Source organism: Triturus cristatus, chromosome 1_2 (genome assembly GCF_964204655.1).
Source record: "Triturus cristatus chromosome 1_2, aTriCri1.1, whole genome shotgun sequence".
Classification (NCBI taxonomy): domain Eukaryota; kingdom Metazoa; phylum Chordata; class Amphibia; order Caudata; family Salamandridae; genus Triturus; species Triturus cristatus.
In genome coordinates this window covers 837,535,057-837,551,717 of record NC_140580.1, presented here as the reverse complement: position 1 = coordinate 837,551,717, position 16,661 = coordinate 837,535,057, and positions in this window count along the sequence as shown.

Sequence of the window (16,661 nt, the reverse complement as noted above, 5' to 3'; positions counted from 1 at the left end):
GATGAAGTTGGCAAAGGTGGGCACACCTCTATTCCCAGCTTGGTTTTCCCACCGATTCACCCTCCCAAAGTGGCGGTCAGAACCGGTTGGAGCCAGTTGCTGGGGGCAGCAAAAGGCAGGCACAGCTTCCAAAAGTGGCAGGCCTTTAAAGCTTCACCTTCGTGGACCCATTCCATCCTGGGGGAGGAAGCATGACACCTCTGCCCAGGATGGGCTTTGTTTTTAGGACCCAGAGTGTGGAGGCTCTCTACCCAAAGGTCCAGACACCTGCCTGGTAGTGGCAAATAGCAGACAGCCATTTAGGAACCACACCAAAAAGTCGATTTTCAGGGGGCAACTCTAAGATGCTCTCTTAGTGCCTTTTACATTAAATCCCACACTGACATCAGTGTGGGTTTAATGTGCTGAGACGTTTGCTACCAAACTTCCCAGTTTTTAGTAAAGCCATTATGGAGCTGTGGAGTTCATAATGACAAACTCCCAGACCAAATACTCTTTATGGCTTTACTACACTTAGGGGCCGATTCCGATGTCGGACAGACCTGAGTCCGTCCAATATCGGTCAGGAACTGTAATCGACCGACCTACTGTCGTCGGTTACGGACCTGCGAGTACGATGCGACCGAACCCTGTTCGGTCGCACTCGTATACTTCACAATGGGAGCATGCATTCCGAACGGATTGCATGCTCGACTTGTACAATGCAGGGGTGCAGTTCATCCTTGCACCCTGTGGCAGGCACACCAAGGTGCCTGCCACCGGGTGCAGGGGTGCACCATAGGTGGCCGCCATTTGGTGGCCTTGCACCCATGGGGGCCCTCAAAGACAGTTTCCAACTGCCTTTTCGTGCCGGAAATACCGTCACGAAAAGGCAGTGGGGAACTGCCATTGTACGCCCTTGGACAGAAAGAGGCAGCCGGGGGAGTACTAAAGGGTTTCCGGATGGCAAACGGGCTCTCTGAGCCCGTCATAAGCCATCCGGAAATCCGAGTCGGGTTCCTTTCTGACCAAGCCAGTCGGAATGGCTCGGTAGGAAAGGAATCCGAACGCCACGTTCCGATGCGGGCAGGGAGCCCTTCTGTCCGACATCGGAATTGGCCCCTTAGTGTCCAAGAATGGACTTAGACACGGTAGGGACACAGGGCTCATGCCACTGTGCCCTCACTTGGGGGCTAGTGCACCCTGCTAGAGGGGAGACTTACCTAGCCTCAGGCAGTGGGTTGTAGGCATGGTACACAGGGATGTGTGCCATGTTGACTTCACTTTTCTCTGCACCAAAACACGCAACCTGCAGTGGCAGTGTGTGGGTGTTAGTGTAAAGGGTCCCCAAGGATGGCACAATAGGTGCGCCAGTCCTTAGAGGCCTTCCCTGGTCATAGTGCCCTTGGTACCCATGATACCTTTTACAAGGGGCACCACGGTGATGTCACAAGGGGCAACAAATGGAGGTACGTCGAGCCCACCAACAACAAAAGGCAAAAATAGTAGAACAAACGTTTTTTGGGGAGATTTCTGGACACAACCACTAGATGGCAGCATAACATACAGCATGTGAATCCAGAAAATTCTTCAAGCTGCAAAACTTTACCGACAAGTAAGAAACTATACGTCTCCATTTTTAAGAGCGAATAGTGCATGCAACGCCTTCACAGTCCAACACGTAACCTACTGTTAATTAGACTGCAGTGGGAATAGTAAAGCTTATTCCTCCAAAGTCCAAACTTTTCCTACTGTTTAGACTGGAGTGCCAATAGTAATTCTAACCCCTCTGAAGTAAAGCACTTTCTCTACTCTTGCTTACACTGGAGTGGGTATAGTAAAAGTCCAAAACTTTCCCCACTGTTTAGACTGTAGTGAGAATAGTACATATAGCTCCTTCAAAATCTAAGCTGTTCTTTAGAGTGGAGTGGGAATAGTTCATCTAACCCATACGAACTCCAACGCTTTCCCTGCTGTTGCTTTAACTGGAGGGGGTATAGTAAACCCCAACACCTTACCTACTTTTCTGTGAATTGGAGTGGTAATAGTAAATCAAACCCCTCCAAACTTCCACAGTTTCCCTAATGTTGGTTTTAGTGCATTTATATATTGTTTTTTGTATTGTTTAATTTTGTTTTTCATATTTTTTGAAAAGTTTATTTAACAAAAATATTTTTTTATTTTTTAGGTCATATTACTTTAATATTTATACATACTTTTTATTTTGTTTTTGTTCCTGTTAATATTTTTGTACATTTTGTTTTAAATAGTTACATATTTGTTGTGTTTTAATGCATGTGTAGATTGTTTCTATATTTTGTATACAGTATTAAATAAAACTAGTTTTCATGTGTTTGTTTTAAATTTTAAATTGGGGTTTGTTGAGTATGTTTGCTAACACTTTCAGTGAATATTACTGTTAATATTTAAAATTAAATGTTTTAAAAATGTTATATTTTTAAGAGTGTATATATGTGTATATACTTTAAAATGTGTGTTCATGTCTATACAAAAAATGAACTATTTAACATATTATTTGTAACTAATTAACTATTTAAACTAAATTGATTTAAAGTCTATATTAAAGAAAAACATAATAAAATAGTCTTGCATGTTTCTGGTCGATAGCCTGTTCCACTATATGTTTGACCCAATATTTTGATTGTTCCCAATATAAGTATTGAAATACGATATTATATAAAACTACTTTTTTGAGTTGATATTTGTGTCACAATATTTTTGACAATGATATTCTGTCTGGCAACTTGTGGCAGAACCTAAAGAGAGCTGTGTTTTGACAAATGGTCTACTGTATCACTGACCTTAACCTGTTTTGTGAAGAGAAGTGAACTGAAGTTCTTCCCAGTCAATATGAATGGCTAACAAAGTCTTACAGGAAACATTTTCTCCATTCTCCAAGTTATGGCTCTTAAAGGAGGTTTCACTAACTATTGACACACTGACTGCACTCACCTTTACCCAGACCGAATATTGTCTCATTTTCTGTGTAAACAAATAATGGCAAAGTGAAATTTGTGTGTTGCATAAATTGGATTTATCTACTGTTACAACTTGGTGGGAATTAGACAAAGCTTGGATACATCTTACAAATGTTATACCTTAAAACCTCAAGAGGGGGTGGATTGCTGTTTTTTAATATTACTGTATATACCAGAACCCATTATCTAAAAAATAAAAAAAATTACTGCGCTCTCAAAAAACTACTTGATTGTAAACAATACATAGAGCTGTTCGATTTCCCATGATTCATGCATCACAGAGCCATGTGGATAAGATTTGTACTTAGAAGTTGTTGTGCCTAGAACAGTTTATTTAATCTGATGTAGACTTCTAGCCACAGATTTCTTACCTTCTAACTATCCCCAGGCTTCAGACTGGTTTGGCAGTGCCAGGCTGGTGGAAGAAAACATTTTCTTTCGTAAGGTGTCCAGCCTCTTGGTAAGGAATACACCAGAATTTACACTGGGGGTAACTGCTTGGACCACCAAGCTCTCTGGGGTAGGGTGTTTAATGAGGAAATAGGGATTCCCTGCGGCGGGCGGTGGCAGCAGGCAATTGTCCTGTTCACAGGAGCCCTTGTGTAGAGTTTGGACCAAGTCCCCAGAAGGACGTCCGTGAGGGCTTCATTAAATGGCTCCCGGCTGATGCACCTCCGTCAAGACAATAGTCTTGACTGCCACTGAGAGTAGGCTTGAGACCTGACCTTGGGCATCCTCCTCACCACTATAGCCAGAAAAGCCCCCTTCTCCATAGCCGCGATTGGAGGAGAGAGCTAGTAAGTATCTTTAGAGGTATCCAGTTTGCTGGCGTTTGCCAATTCCCCACACCAGTCCATGAAGGGGTCTATGGGCTGGTATTCTTTAAGGTCCAGCAACCCCGCCCAATCCTCCACAAGTCCCATCCCATAAGAATAGGGCTCCAGCCTAGAAGTCATGGCACCAGACAGCGCCGCATTTGGCGTCTGATGACACCCCTCTGACTCCATGTCGGAGTTGTGGATGAGAATAGGGATGGCGCTGGCAGTGCCAGAAGCGTCTGCATTGGGACTGGCACCAGAGAAGTTAGAGGGCGCTCTCCAGATCTGCACTCACTATTGCGGAGAGAAAAGAGCTGACGCAGTGCGCTGGGGAGGCGCCTATATAGACATTGCACATGTCGTTTCCGGTGCGGGTGGCGCGACGCAGAACTGGATGACGCCATCTACTGGCACACAAGGGTACTGCTCGTGAAAAACTTTCAGATCCAGTCGGACGCCTGGGGATAATTCTAAGGTAAGGAATCTGCGGCTACATAGTCTCTACCTAATAAGGTGTTACCAAAGTTAAGTAACTTGTTTGATAATAGACAACATTAAATAGCACTCCTAGAAGACTGAGGCCACATACAAAGGAACTCAGATATTCCTTAAAGTTGGTTATCACCTAGCTCACAAAAGTACTTACCATAGTGCTAAACAATCACAGACTTGAAAAGACAAAACAAGTCAGAACAGAGCACATGCATCCAACACAGCACAGAGGCACCAAATATTTGGACTCAGTAAGCCCACAATTGCACTCCACTGTTCATTAAAAGATTTCTAAAGGATTCTTCGTCTTACACTTTGCGAATTTCCTCCTGGCTTCAAACTGGATGTGGAAACACTTGTAGTAGCTCCTAACACCAGCAGATGGCATTGAGCATCTCCAATTCATGTGACGGCACTCCCATATAATGCACCTCCATGGCCACTCTTGCAACCACTAGGCGGAAGCCTCCGTTTAAGACCTGCCCGATTTCAAATCTCGTTTGGGGGGGTGGAGGGTTGCATACATCACTTTCTGGGTATGAATGTGTGCCCTTGGCATCCAGCCCAGACTGCCTCGGTCATTGCCCAACTGTTATGTAGTTCCTAAAAATACATAGGATGTGTGCGTTTGTAGGTAACATAAACTAAGGGATTGGTATCTAGACTGATTCCGGACACCCTCACAGGATATGTCAGCCTATAGATAAGCTGGCTCACAGCGCTGCCATAAGCCCCCTATCTTACCAAGGAGCGAATAGTTTCTGCTAACCATCGAACATGACAATCCTTGACCCATCTGAAAGAAACACGTAGTGATAGATTCCTTACCTTAGAATTACCCCCAGGCGTCAGACTGGATCTGGAAGTTTTTCGTCAGCAGTACCCCTGCGCGTCGGTAGGCGTCATCGTGCAGCTCCGCGGGGGTCGTTGGCGCCGGGATGACGTCGCTGGAGCTACTTAGACGCGCCCGCGCGCTGACATCAGTTCCTTATTTTTCTGCACCAGTCAGCGCAGATCCAGGAAGAGCTAGTACCCCCAGTTATTTTTTGACTGAGTTTTTGGAGGCCTTTCGACTCTTTTTTCTCGAGTCGATCGACTCCTGTTGTCGTACGGATGCCCGGGTTTAAGAACTGTGGGGACTGTCACCGCATGATGTCGGTGATGGACCCACACCGCGTGTCTCCTCTGCCTGGGGCGCGACCACGACTCCAAGTTGTCTCCCGACTGCCGGGCCATGGCAGGAAAGACTTTGCGGGAGCGGTCCTGAAAGTTGCTATAAGTCCGCTGCTCCGCACCGCTCAAGGTCCCAGTCCCGTGGGAGGTCAAGGGACCGGTCGCGTAGCCGTCACCATCATTCTTCTGGATATAAGTCTTCGCACTCGGGGTCAGGTAAGTCGAAGCATTCCAAAAAGAAGCCGAAGAAGCGTCGTCGCTCCGGCGCCGCAGGACCCCCTGGGATCCGGGATCTGACCCTGGTCAATGCCTCCACCGACGTCGACCCCACCAGCTCCACCTCCGACATCGTCCGCTCCTCGGGACGAAGTTGTCCCCAGTTTCAGCCCTGAACCGGACACGGTGCCGGATCGGTGCAGCTCGCGCCAATTCAGATGCCGATGGGGCCATTTTTTCCCTATGTCCGTCCTCCATATTTTCAGCCTGTTCCACAGACTTAGGAGAAAGGGGAGGACTGGGAGGGGTCTGAAGACCCTCTCAAACAAGACTGTGCTTATTAGCCGGACTTGGGCAGAGGATTTGGGGGATGCCAGAGGTCTTGACACCTCAACTGACCTTGGCATGCTGTCTACTCCTACCGTGGCCACGGAGGAAGGAGCCAGTTACACAGTGGTGTTGCGTAGGGCGGCCGAGGCCCTCCACCTCGAACTACCCACAGTGGCCGTCCGGACTAACTTCCTGACAGAAGTGCTCAAGCTGGCGGCGACCTCTTCGGAGCCCTTGCTGCCCTTTAATGAAGCACTGTCTGACGTTCTTTTGGGCACCTGGTCCAGGCCCAACACAGGGGCACCTGTGGACAGGAACGTGGCCCGACGCCATCGCCTGGCTCTGGGCGAACCCCTCTTCCTCTCCCAACACCCCACTCCTGAGAGCTTGGTTGTGCAAGCCTCTGCGTCCCAGAGCGCTTTCCCTTCCGCACCTCCGGATAGGGAATCCAAGAGGCTGGAGCAGGTTGGTAAGAAGCTGTTTTCATCTTAGGGCTGTGGTCGGTGAACACCACATGCCTCTTGGGACGTTATTCCCACTCTTGTGTGGGACATGGTTGTGCAGGTGCTGCCTGGCTGTCCGGAGGAGGCCCAGACAGTACTAGCCCAAGCTATTGCTGCTGGGAGAGATGCAGCTAAGTTCACCATCCGTTGTGGGCTTGACACCGCCGACTCGCTGGGCAGGGCCATTTCCACGACGGTGGCACATGGGCGCCACGCCTGGCTGAGAACAACTGGCTTCTCGGGGATGTCCAGAACACTCTGATGGACATGCCCTTGATGGCATTCGCCTTTTTGGCAATGAGGCAGATAGTGCGTTGGAGCGCTTTAAGGACTCACTGGCTACAGCCAAGTCCTTGGGCCTGTCAGCCACTCGGCCTCCTCCACCTTCTGCCTTTGGCTCCTTTCGTGGCCACGGAAGGGGTGCCCCACTACGTTCGCAGGGCCACAGGCCAGCGCAGCGATAACCGTGCGGCCGCAGACGTGGGTACTGTCGAGGCGGTTCAGGAGGCCAGCGGGCGGGTCAGTCCACCTCCACCCCCGCAGCATCCACTGCAAAGCCTTCCTAGTCTGACCTTTCAGGCCCATCAAACGCCAGTGGGCAGCAGAATTCACAATCATCTCCCCCACTGGCGCAACATCATGTCGGACAAGTGGGTGCTGCAAATTGTCCGAAGGGGCTACTCCCTCCCCTTCAAGACTTCCCCTCCAGCCATGCCACATCAATACCACCGCATGTCGGGGGACCATCTTGCGCTTCTTCAGCAGGAAGTCACGACCTTCTTGGCCAAGGGGGCCATCGAGCGCGTTCCTGGGCCAGAAGTAGGTCGTGGTTGTTATTCCCTCTACTTTCTGGTCTCCAAGAAGGACAAGAGTCTGCGTCCTATCTTAGGCCTTTGGGACGTCAATCGCTTCCTCCGGAAGGAGAAGTTCAAAATGCTAACATTTGCTCAGGTCTTGTCTGCCCTAGCCCCGCAAGATTGGATGGTAGCGTTGGACTTGCAGGACGCTTACTTCCATATTCCCGTCCTGCCGGCCCACCGGCGTTACCTGCGGTTCACGGTAGGCCACGAGCATTTTCAGTTCACCGTGCTCCCTTTTGGCCTTACCAGCGCCCCCGGGTGTTCACAAAAGGGATGGCGGTGGTCACAGCTCATCTGCGCAGATCAGGGGTCCCAGTCTTCCCCTATCTCGACGACTGGTTGTTGAGGACCTCCAGACCACGGCCGACCTCCTGAATTTGTTGGGGTTCTCCATCAACGTGCCAAAGTCGCACCCGATTCCCTCTCAGAAGCTCCTCTTCATCAGAGCAGTTCTGGTTTCTGCGCAGTTTCGGGTTTATCCTCCCGAGCAGCGAGTCTGGGATATTCAGGCTATGATTCCGATCTTTAAGCCTTTATCCCGAGTTTTGGTCAGGATGACCCTCCAGCTGCTGGGCCTGATGGCCTGTTGGTGGATCATGCCAGATGGCATATGCGGGCTCTGCAGTGGGACCTGAAGTTCTAGTGGGCACAACATCAGGGCAACCTGTCCGATCATGTCCAGATCTCGGAAGGGCACTGCACAATAATTGCAGTGGTGGCTCACGAATCGCGATTGGGTCCCTTCCCCAACCGGAACACACAGTGGTGACGGACGCGTTCCTTTCTGGGATGGGGTGGCCACATGGGAGCGGCGGAGATCAGAGGACTCCGGTCCCCGGCGGAGTCCCGGCTCCATATCAACCTTCTGGAGCTTCGGGCAATCCGACTTGCACTGAAAGCATTCCTTCCTTCTGTCAAGGGGAGAGTAGTGCAGGTGTTCACGGACAACACCACCGGCATGTGGTACTGCAACAAGCGGGGTGGGGTCGTGGGCCCTATGTCAGGAGGCTCTGCGTCTCTGGACATGGCTGGAACATCAGTGCATTTTCCTCGTGGTTCAACACCTAGCAGGTTCTCTGAACGCCAGGGCGGACGAACTCAGCTGCCGGTGCATGATGGATCACGAATGGCGTCTGCACTCGGACGTGGTGCAAGGTCTCTTTCAGCAGTGGGGAGAGCCTTGGTTCGATATATTCGCCACAGAAAAGAGCACGCAATGTCATGAGTTCTGCGAGTTGGAATTTCAAAGGCGGCACTCGCTAGGCGATGCTTGTCGTTGCGAGTGGAGTTGAGGTCTACTATACGCCTTTCCGCCTATACCACTTCTAAACAGAGTGCTGAAGAAGATCAAGCGCAAACCGTGCCCAAGTAATTCTTGTGGCTCCGGACTGGGCTTGAAGAGTATGGTAACCTTAGCTACTCAGCATGGCTATCAATCCTCTTCGGGAGGATCTTCTGTCGCAGCAACAGGGGACTGTCTTCCACCCGAACCTGTCCAGCCTCCACCTCCTTGCGTGGAGATTGAGCGGCGGCAGTTGACGTTTTTTGACCTGCCTCCCGAAGTTTGTGATGTAATCTTGGCAGCCAAGCGTCCCTCCACTAAGATGGTATACGCCTGTAGGTGGAATAAGTTTGTGGCATGGTGCACAGCAAAGGCTGTGGATCCCCTTTCTGTCCCTCTTTCAGAGCTCCTTCTATTCCTTCTTTCTTTGGCCCAGCAGGGCTCTGCTCTGGGCATTATCAAGGGCTATCTTTCAGCCATTTCAACCTTTTTATGGCTTCCAGATCAGCCTTCCCTTTTCAAGTGCCCTGTTGTAAATAGATTCTTAATAGACATTACTCATCTTTTCCCTCCTGTTCCTGTCATAATGCCTCATTGGGACTTGAAGCTGGTTCTGACATATCTGATGAGTGCTCCTTTGAGCCACTTCACAACTGTCCTCTTTGTCTTCTCACTTTAAAGACAGCTTTCCTGGTGGCCATCACCTCTGCCAGAAGAGTGAGTGAGCTCCAGGCTCTTTCTTCTAAACCTCCTTTTCTCTCTGTCCATCTGGACAAAGTGGTTCTAAGGACCCGTCCATTTTTTCTGCCGAAGGTTGTCACTGCCTTTCACATCGGGCAGACCATCACTTTGCCTACCTTCTTTCCGCCTCCGCATCCCTCGCAAGAGGAAGAGGCTCCACCGTCTGGACCCAAAATGTGCGCTCTCATTCTACCTAAACCACACACAACAGTTCCAGGTGGATGACCAGCTCTTTGTTGGCTACGTGGGTGCCAAGAAAGGGGCTGTGCACAAGCGGACCATCTCTCGGTGGGCTATTCTGTGCATAAAGGCTTGTTATTCTTTGGCTAAAAAAGAGCCTCCGGTGGGGCTGCACGCCCATTCTACCCGGGCACCGGCAGCCACTACTGCTTTGGGACGGGGAGTTCCCTTGCATGACATCTGTCAGGCAGCTACGTGGGCCTCGCTGCACAAGTTTACCAAGCACTACTGCCTGGACAGCCAAGTCCGGAGGGACGGCTTCTTTGGCCATTCTGTTCTCCAGGACTTTCTGGTGTGATCTTGGTTCGCAGATCCGCCACTGGGTTGGAATTGCTGGGGTATCTATTCTAAGATAAGGAATCTATCACGGTGTTTCTTTCAGATGCACAAGTTACTTACCTTCGGTAACGATATATCTGTAAGAAACATTAGTAGTGATAGATTCCTTACCGCCACACCCATCCTCCCCGTTCAGCGAACTGATTTCTAGAGTTAAGTTCATCCCTTTCAGGGCCCTAGTTTCATGGCACCAGTGGTCTGTTTCTTGCATGGCTCTGCGTTCCTGTCATGGAAAGTCGTGTACAGAACTGACAGCGTGCGTGGGCGCGTTTAAGTAGCTCCAGCGATGTCATCCCGGCGCCAACGACGCACACGGAACCGCATGACGACGCCTACCGACACACAGGGGTACTGCTGACAAAAACTTTCCGGATCCAGTCTGACGCCTGGGGGTAACTTGTGCTTCAGGGATTGTGGTAACAGTACTTTTCGCTCAGTCATTCGTGCTCCCTTAGTCTCAGAGAGCTACACAGAATAAATGTTGGAGACGTTGTCAATCAGTATTTATTGAACCAGCGTCATTCTAGTATAAAACATGCTGGTTGTGACAATCATTAGACGGAAACAAATGTAAAATATTTCAAGCACAAACTGAGTAAATAGAAGGTAGTATTCTACCATGGTGCTAAAACAGTAAATATATGCAGGCATATAAACATGACAGTAATCAAGCGTACACCTACGATGCAAACCCTACCTAAGTGTACTTGGCATGTATGTGGGTGGGAAACCAAGAATCCCCTAGGAAAGAGCCAACCCCATTACCTGATAGAGTATGAAGGACCTCGTCTTGGTCAAGAGTTGGACACCCCACAAGGGCTGTCAGACCGCTGCATGTTGAAGCTTCAGCATGCAGGGCCTGTGTCTTGTGTCAACGTGGAAGCATCTCCTCTACTTATCTAGTGAAGGTATATTTCTTTTATACCTTAAGGATAGCCTTGGGGTTCCTACCACAATCGATATGTTGAGTACGATTATGTAAATGAGCCTAAATCAATACATGCAACTTGCATAGTAGTTTGGTCGCCCTAGGATGAAGATGACCATAACTTTAATACAGAGTATGTTAATCCTGTTATGTACCTCATGTGCAGGGGACTTTTCTAAGAATCCTCATGTATAATAAATGAGGCTAGTTTCAAGGAAACATTTCGACAATTATTCAGCACACAACTGGGTAAAAACGTCAGTGCTGGAACGGTTATGCAGCGCAGGGTAGGACAAATGTGGGTGAAAGGGCTTTTTGCTACTTAGGCCTAGGTTGAGGTACATAACACGACGGCTGAAATAGAAGGAACGACTGAGCATCTTGCATTCTAGGACTATGATCTCCTGTTTTATGCGCATGGGCTTCAACCCCAAGCCGGGCAAGTGCTCCTGGCTCCCACATCATGTGAAGCACCCTCTGACCAGGCCCTCCCTCTTTTCTAAAGACTGCTTTTGCACATGGCACTTTCTGCATATGAACTGTAGTACGTGCCTCCCTTCCCTTGAAGGGCTGATTCGAATTTTCTTACACTTTCGCACTAGCACTTTTAGAACAAGAAAGACTTCTGCTTGCAGCACGTGCAATATTTTTCAATATTGATTTTATGGTATTTTTAGAGCGGTTATTACAATGTTTTTGGGGTGTTTGTTTTAGTGATTTTCGCTGGTTTTAGTATATGAGAAGGATTTTGCTCTGTGTAATACAGCATTATGTATGTATTCAAGGTTTTATCATTGGTGTTATTGCAATGGTTTTAAGTAGCTATGCAAATAAAATAAACTTGAAACCACCATGTGCCCAGAAGTCAGTTCCTTCTTTGATGTGTCCTTGTCAAATAGGATCCGGAGCTCCCTCTATTTTCCGGTGTTTTTGATAATTTTAGAATAATTTTTCTTCTAGGATAATCATGATACCACCTCCACTACCCCTAAAAATTGTCAGGCTTTAAGTGGTGCTGTGTTTCAGGAAACAAAAGTAGTTTGACAGCTTGATACTCTTCTAGATTAAAATGCTTTGCATATTCCACCATGTAGTGTAATGTAATTATGTGGTGTGCTGTTGAATATTGTGGAATGATGTTGAATTCTGTGGTGTGGATTGGAGGTATGGGGTGTGGAGTGGAATTATGTTGTCTCTTTCGGCCAATGCAAGAATAACTGTGTACAAGACAGCTGCAGGATGGGTGAAAGGCAGCATTTCACAGATGCCTGTGGCTATTACACACATATGGGTAACGGAAAAAACCAAGGCAGAATCAAGTTCAAGTTCAAAGCAGCTTTATTCTGAATAAAATGTACATCCATAAAAGCATTCTAAAACAAACCATGATTGAGTTGATCCAAAGTACAATATGTAAATTTTAAAAATTCAAACAATTTCCCTTAGTATTTACAAAGCAACCACATGATCAGTAAGAAACGCGTTACTTACCTGTAACAGCAGTTATCCAGTATTGGTGTCTTTCATAGATTCACATGCCTGAATCATTCCCCGTCGTCGAGACGGGAGCCTCCGGTACATAGAAAAGTAATGTCCTATAGACATACATAGAGAAAAATAGGCCTAAGGGCCTCCCCTTAGTAGCCTACCCTTGTCCTTATGTAAAAAGGACCAAACTCTTAGAGCCAGCCAATCAGCTATCACCTTCCTGACAGGAGCCTCAGTCCCTCAGATTTTCGTACGCACCAAGCTAGGTAGGCGTAACACAGTTAGAGAGAAACGTGAGTCCTTCCAGGGGAGGCGGGAGGGTTGCATGTGAATCTATGAAAGACACCAATACTGGATAACTGCTGTTACAGGTAAGTAACGCGTTTCTTATCCAGTATTAGGGGTGTCTTTCATAGATTCACATGCCTGAATCAGAGTAGTTAGCAGTACATTATGCACATTTCCGATGTAATCATGCCATATAGTCATTTTAGATAATACACATATTACCATGCGACTTTGAAACATTGGCATACATCAATATATCATAGTAGCAAGAGATGTGCATACCAGGATGGCGGGATGTTGGAAGGCTCACCTCACTGGAATAGATGGCGAAGCACCGCCTGGCCCACTGCTGCATCCTTCATAAGTTCAGCATCCAGGCAGTAGTGTCTGGAGAAGGTGTGCGGTGACTTCCACGTCGCCGCTCTACATATGTCCAAAATCGGCACTCCAGCGAACAGCGCTGCTGATGTGGACATCGCTCTGGTGGAATGCGCTTCAACCTTAGCTCTCGAAGGCCGTCCGGCCCCGTCATGGCAGAATGCTATCGCTGAGGAGATCCACCTTGAGATGTTCTGTTTCGTTAGAGGCATACCCATCCTTGGCCTACTGTAGGCCACAAATAGCTGTGATGACTTCCTGAAGCTCTTTGTTTTGTCTATGTAAAACTTTAGACACCTTTTGAGGTCCAAGGAGTGTAGCGTCCTTTCTGCTGCGGTGGTAGGGTTTGCAAAGAAGGAACGTAGAACCATTGGTTCATTAAGGTGAAAGTCTGAAGGCACTTTCGGTATGAACTTGGGATTTGTCCTCAGCACCACCCTTTCCGGTTTGAACTGCATGAAGGGTTCCTGAATGAATAGAGCCTGTAGCTCGCTGACTCTCCTGGCAGATGTTAGAGCGAGCAGCAGAGCCGTTTTCCATGAGATGTACTTGATGGATGCTCGATGAATGGGCTCAAAAGGGTGCTTCATGAGTTGGTGAAGGACTAAATTGAGGTGCCATGTCGGTGGGACCCCTCTGGGTCTTGGGAAGGATCTATATAGTCCCTTTAGGAACTGCTTGATAAGCCTATTGGACCAGAGAGACGGTCCTTTGTAAGTCCTAGTGAATCGTGAAATGGCCGCCAGATGCACCTTTATGGATGCGTGCGCCAATCCTGACTGTGCCAAGTGTAGTAGATATGGCAATATCTGTTTGGGTGTGATATGGAGTGGTCTCAGGCCTTTCTCTAAACACCATGTGCAGAATCGTTTCCATTTTAGAGAGTACGTTTTGTTGGTACTGTCCGCTCTTGCTTTTGCCAGCACGTCCCTGCATTCCTGCGGGATGTTTAGATGACAGAACTCTCTGTGCTCAGGAGCCAGGCTGATAACCTGAGCGATTGCAGGTTCGGGTATTGCACCTGCCCGTTGGACATTGTCAGCAGGTACGGGTGCTGCTTCAGACGAATCGGTGTCCTGATGGAGAGGCGATGAAGATCCGAGAACCAGTGCTGCCTCGGCCAGAACGGGGCAATTAGGATCAGGGTACAGGGCTCCGCCTTCATCTTCCTGAGAACCCTGGAAATCATCGGAAACGGTAGAAAAGCGTACGCAAATACGCTGAACCAACCTATGGAAAAAGCATTTCCTAGTGACCTTGGTTGGGGACGCCAGCTTGCGTAGTTTGGGCATTTGGCGTTCTCCTTGGTGGCAAACAGGTCGATTCCTGGGACTCCCCATTCTGAGAATATGTGATCCAGCGTACTCTTGTCGAGCTCCCATTCGTGGGAGAGGGATTTCTGTCTGCTTAGGGCGTCCGCAATGGTGTTGTCCTTGCCCGGGACATAGTCCACCCTGAGCTGGTTCCCATGGAGTACATGCCAGTTCCAGACCTTTTGCGATTCGCGTGATAGAGTGAGTGAACGCGTTCCTCCCTGTTTGTTGAGATAGTGCATCGTCGTGGTGTTGTCCGTTCTGACGAGCACCTGGGAGTTCTGGATGCGTGGTAAAAAGGCTTGTAGCGCCGGATACACAGCCCTCAGTTCCAGAAGATTGATATGGAGTTGCTTCTCCTGATTTGTCCATTTGCCGCTTACTTGGAGGTCCTGTAGGACGGCTCTCCAGCCTTCCAGGGATGCATCGGTGGTGATCACCAGAGGTGCTGCTGGAAGTAGGAATGGCAGTCCTATAGACAAATTCTTGTGATTTCTCCACCATTCCAGGCTCTTGGATATTTGCGGTGTTATCTTCACAATGTCTTCGAAAGAACCTGTACTCTGTGTCCATTGGTTCGTGAGGGCTTCTTGCAATGGACGCATCCTGAGTCTGCAGTGAGGGATGAGGAGTATACAAGAAGACATCATTCCTAGGAGTGATTTGTAGGTTCGAACTCTTAGGGACTTCTTTGATGCCACAGCCGTGGCCAGAGATATTATTTTGTTTTTCCTTTCCTTTGAAGGAAATGCCCTTGCGCATTCCGTGTTCAAGGTCGCCCCGAGGAAGGTGATGTTTCTTGTTGGGGACATGCAGGATTTCTCGTGATTGAGAGTCAATCCTAGTTGTTGAAAAAGATTGGTGCAGGCGTTGGAGGATTCGGTCGCGCCTGCAGCTGAAGGTGCCTTTACCAGCCAGTCGTCGAGGTAGGGGAAGACTTGGTGACCCATTTGACGCAGGAAAGCTGCCACAGGTGAAAGGCACTTGGTGAAAATCCGCGGTGCGGATTTGAGGCCAAACGGTAGGACTTTGAATTGGTAGTGCTGTCCTGCCACCTCGAATCTCAGGAATTTTCTGTGCCCCTTGAGTATCGAGATGTGGTAGTAGGCATCCTGGAGATCCAAAGGTGTCATAAAATCTCCTTTTTCTAGAATGCCTAGTATTTCTTGGATCGTCACCATCCTGAACGACTGACTCTTCAGGAAAGAGTTGAGTGCCCTGAGGTCTAGTATGGGCCTCCACTTTTTCTCTTTCTTGCGTATAAGAAAGAAGCGGGAATAGAATCCTTTCCCTCTTTGAGACGATGGATCTCGCTCGATCGCTCCTTTCTTCAACATCGCAGATATTTCTTGGAGCAGCAGTCGTAGATGTTTGTACGGAAGCCTGCGGGGAGGGGTTGCAGGTGGGATGGTGGTGAATTCCAGGGAATGGCCGAATCTTATTAATTGGAGTACCCACCAATCTGTGGTTATGAGATGCCAATTTTCTAGGAAATGGGTCAATTTTCCTCCAATCTTTAATGAGGGATATAGTTGCTGGACTGGCTGGAGTAATTGGTCACTGGCGTCCGCCAGTGCCCCTCTTCTGGTTTTTGCCCCTGAAGTTTGATCTCCCATAAGAAGTCTGACGACCTTGTTGCTGCTTCTGTTGGTACTGAGATTTATTCTGGTAGGAATACGAGGACCTATTTTGATAGGATCCCCTGTAGGAGGACTGGCCCCTGGATTTGTTGCCTCGAAAGGACTGATTCCTTGCCTGCAAAGTACCAAGTGCTCTAGCAGTATCAGTGTCTTTCTTGATCGCTTGGAGCGCCTCGTCAATCTTGTCCCCGAAAAGGTGTTGGCCGTCGAAGGGCAAGTCCAGCACCTTCGTCTGCACCTCTTGCCTGAATGATGTTGCCTTAAGCCATCCCTGACGGCGCAGGACTGCTGCCCCAGCTAGTTGTCGAAAGCCCGTCATGGCTACATCTATGGCACAATCAATGATCTCAGCTGCCGAGGTTTGACCCTCCGTAAGCAGTGCCTTGACCTCCTCCTGAACTGTGTCTGGCAGTTCCGCTATATATGGGGCTATATCTTCCCAAAGCTGGCGGTTATAACGCCCTAACAGGGCTATGGAGTTGGCCACCTTGATGGTCATGGCCGATGTCGTAGGAAACCTTTTACCGATTGTGTCCAACTTCCTGCCTTCCCTGTCCGGTGGGGCTGACAGAGGAGAGGAAGGGTTGCGAGAATTCTTTTGGGCCGCCTGGGTTACGACCGAATCCGGTTTCGGGTGCCCATTAAGGCAAGCTG